The 4,037-nt window shown below is 45.9% G+C and overlaps 1 protein-coding gene across 6 annotated transcripts in view; it reads right to left on the reverse strand.

Annotated features, from left to right (window-relative positions):
- The window catches only part of tenm2a (teneurin transmembrane protein 2a), a 216,665-nt gene extending 212,952 nt beyond the window's left edge, over positions 1 to 3,713 (reverse strand). For all 6 annotated transcript variants that reach the window (XM_013908515.1, XM_005719564.2, XM_005719563.2 and 3 more), the window contains exon 1: positions 3,023 to 3,713. The gene's annotated coding sequence lies outside the window, so the exon portion shown is untranslated. The remainder of the gene's footprint in view (positions 1 to 3,022) is intronic.
- Between the last annotated feature and the right edge of the window lie 324 nt (positions 3,714 to 4,037).

Here is a 4,037-nt window from a genome sequence, read left to right on the forward strand (position 1 = left end):
TATATATATATATATATATATTAACATCACAAATCGTTCCGAACCTTATACGACCAGATTGTTATAACAGGAAAAGAAGTGGATGCTTCAAGATACGACTGTGTGTAGATTATCTGGGTGTGATTGCTCAATTCATTCTTCCAAGCATCTTAAAAATAAATGAAGATCTAAACTTGGAATCCCAAATTGAACCCTGTGGATTTAAGTTATTTAAAAACTTGCCGATGTTGCTATGGTTGCGCTGTCAGAAACAACAGTGCTTAGCAGTTCACACCCTGTCGAAATGGCCAGGTAAAGGGAAAAAATGTTAACACCAAGCAGCAAATGGCTGTTTCCAAAACCAAGCCAGGCAACACATGAAATCATGCGAAAGCCTTCAAATAAGAGGCACTTTACTGCTCTCAGGTAATTATACCTGAGAGACATATAAGGAGCTTTTTTCCTGTGACATCAATTAACATGGTGCAATGTAGTTCTAGTTGATAGGAATTAAAACAAAAGGAAACAATGGTAACTGGTTTGTGTTTAAAAGGGATTTTTGGCTCTAAATCGGCAACAAAATTGCACTGGCCTAGTCACAACTATTCAGCTACTATGCTGGTTCATTTTCCAACACTAAGTAAGCTCTGAACTGGTTGGGGAGGACAAAATGTATCAACCAGGCTTTCAGTACCTCTACGGGTTCACACCTGTAAAGTGAAATCGAACCTTTGAGATTTTCTTATGCGCTTTCCATCTGTGACTGTGGACAGTCCTGCACAGTGTGGGATAACACACAGCACAGAGGTCAGACTGGATATCGCTGACCTCCGAACAGCCCCGCAGCCCCCAAAATGCGCGTGTGCCTGCTGACATGCACATGCATTAGGGTTATTGTGTGAAGCCTTCAGTCTTTTAATCCCCTAATCTGCTGAACCCTGGAAATCACTTGCAGTCATCTGTCAGCCAGGTCGGAGTGGGCCACAGGACTCAACAGATTCGCATACGAGTGCACACGTACACACAGCCAAACACACACGCACACACACAGACACACACGCACTTTCTCTATGCTAGTCATTTATTCAACAAGGCCAGCCTCATTGCAGGCTAATGAAGATTGATGCTCCTCTTTCCAGGACTCACAGGTGTTTCAGTGAAATGTATGTATAAATATATAACCCATATAGAGCACTGGGAAAAAGAAGAGAGATTAACAGAAAGATCGTGCCCAACAACATCTATGTGTGATTTAACAAATAAAAAGCCATATTTATGTAGAAGTCAACCTGCAGAATATCTGCATGGCAACAGCACTGACTTAATCTTGATGATTAGTTGTGAAGGGACGGCAAGGACATGGACTCAGGGAACCTGTAGTGCTCAGACCCTTAAGTCAACTCTATGCATCTCAGGCCTATTTGTGCATGTGTGTGTGTCATCATGCCAAATAGGACACCGTCAAGGCTAGTCTGGAGATTGCGGTTGACACAGCCTGCTGCTCTCCGGCGTGAGCGCCTATTAGCACTTAAGACCGAGTCTCACTATATGCACACACAAACACGGCAAACTGGCCGTGATTACACCTGGCAGGTCAAACACTGTGGCAAACAGCTGAGCCTGTGCACTCGTCCTTGCGAGCGAACCAGACAAATGGCGAGAGAGAGCAACATATGCACTTGTTTCCATATGCATGCATTTAAAAGTGTGTCAGAAGTGATCCCACGCAAATCTGAGGGCTTTGCTTCCTTTTTGATTTCTACGCCCCTGTCAAAAGCTCAAGATGGAGGAATGGAAAGCGGGAGAGAGATCAAAGAGCGTCAGAAATCACACAGACGCAGGCGGGCTTGAAGAGAGCTAAAAAGGTGGAGGAGGAGATAGCAGGGCCGCAGAGAGAAACTGTACCAGTTAGATTGAAGTGTGAATCTCAACAGTGCGTCTCATCACCAAGATCTTCTCGGCATGTGTGTGTGTGTGTGTGTGTCTGCGTGTGTGTTTCATGTCATAAGGTGCCGATGACTGCCAGGCTCTGGGATATACAGCTGGTGTGTGGGCCTCATATCCCTCGCCACCCTGCTTGATACACAACTGACTTTAAAAGTTTTCCTTATTCATCCTTAAACTTTGTGCCTGAAATCCTTAACTAAAAGTCTCACTCATGCTCATTCCTGTGTGTCCTACACTGTTATGTTCTGCTGCAGCTTGAAGGGGGGCAGCTATCCTGTGCATGAGCACATCACCAAAAACAGCAGCAGAAGAAGAAAGCTCACACTTCCTCTGCCCTCACCTCTGATATAATACCAAGCAAGCAGAATAAATATGAATGAAAAAAGCTGAATAAAGTGCAGTGCACAAGACAGAAGAGAGGAATGCATCGTTGCTGCCGTCCCGAGGAGGGGAGGCAAGAGGCAATGACAAGTCAAGCAGCCAATTAAAGCCCTCCAGCAGCTCCATGTTTGTTATTATGAACTGAAAGCGTGATTTTGGTTTCTTTTCGAAGGGCTCTCACTTAGGTTACTTTCTCATGCACGTTACGGGGATCGCTGAAAAGAGGATGCTGCGCTGCGGCAGCCATAAACGCGTCGGACAGGAGCTCTTCATCACGAGTCACGGCAGGGTCTCGCAGTCCACCCTGACTCTTTTAGGGTTAATACATTTCTTTTAAAAAAAATATGGAAACGCCATGTGGAAACCTCTCACGCCACAAAAAGTCCACCGCAATTAATAAGGTCATTATTGACGGGACTATATTTTTTGGACGTCTCTACGCATGGCACGTGAACGACACTGCAGATGCGGGGAGATGACCCCGATCACCAATGTCAGCCAAGCGTCAAGGGCTCGCATGAGGACTACAGAATGATATTCGGATAAAAGGCACCTCAATGTCATCGCTCTGCGCTGCCCTCCTCCCCTTCCTACTTGCCACAAGATATGACTGTGCATGTCACACACACACACACACGTGCTGCTCGGTCACAGAAGCTGGCGGGTTAATCAGCAGCATCGTTTCCACAGGAATACATTGCAAAATATCACGTACCTGTTTATAGTTACGTGCGGCACTCACTGCATAATCCTCCTTCTTCAACTTGAACTTTTTCCTTCCCTCCAACCGAACCAGCCCGAAGCTACTTGACACTTGTTTATTGCATGCTTCTCTCTCGCTCTTTTTTCTTGTTTTGTTTGTTTGTTTTTGCCCTGACTATCCTGTCAAGCCGCTATTGAACGCGAAGTGAGATGACAGCACGAGGGGATGAGCTGATAGAGAGGGCAGGCAAGGAGCCTCCAGTTCAGCATCTCACCAAAATCGTGGAATCAAACGGAACCATCCGTTCTGCGCTGGTGGTCTTTACAGGCAAACAGTGCTGACTGGCAAAAAAAAAGGGGGGGAAAGAAAAAAAGCAAACCCCCAAAATGGACCAAAACCGGATGAATACGGCTGTGCGCAAACGGCACGTCTTCCGTTGCTTCTCTTCGGACCCGAGAAACGGCGGGGCGAGCGGGCATGCTCTGAACACTGAACCACGGCCGATCGGTAAAGGCTGCGCGCAGCGGCACCCAGGGAGCGACCATTCACACACACGGTATAGAGAAATGACCGTGGCTCGCGGAGCGCGCGTTCACGGCCCAGCCAAAGTCAGTGGTCATTATCAGCGCATGCCGAAGAGTAATCCACAGTAGGCTGTTACAGCCACAGCTGCAGCACTACGAGATGAGATGCAGGGGATCAGCAGTGACAGCGATTAAACCATCTGAATCCCAAATGTTGAACTATGCTATGTTGAATAGCAGATCACTATTGAGGGCACTTCCTCTATTAATCTAAATCTATTTACATATTATTGTCACTTTAAAACATATTTAACATGGTGTAGGATTTATTCGAAAAATGCATATTCCACTCAGTATTAATATATGATTACTTGAGGACATAATGGGACAATTTCACGAGAGGCAGCGGCAGCAGCTACATTGCCACATGTATTTACAGCCTAACAAGCAAAAATTGAATCTCAGTGCATTTTTCAGGAAACTTACACATGCCCGCTTTTGGT

This window comes from Pundamilia nyererei, unplaced genomic scaffold, assembly GCF_000239375.1.
Source record: "Pundamilia nyererei isolate P.nyererei 1_Seehausen unplaced genomic scaffold, PunNye1.0 scaffold00001, whole genome shotgun sequence".
Taxonomy (NCBI): Eukaryota; Metazoa; Chordata; class Actinopteri; order Cichliformes; family Cichlidae; genus Pundamilia; species Pundamilia nyererei.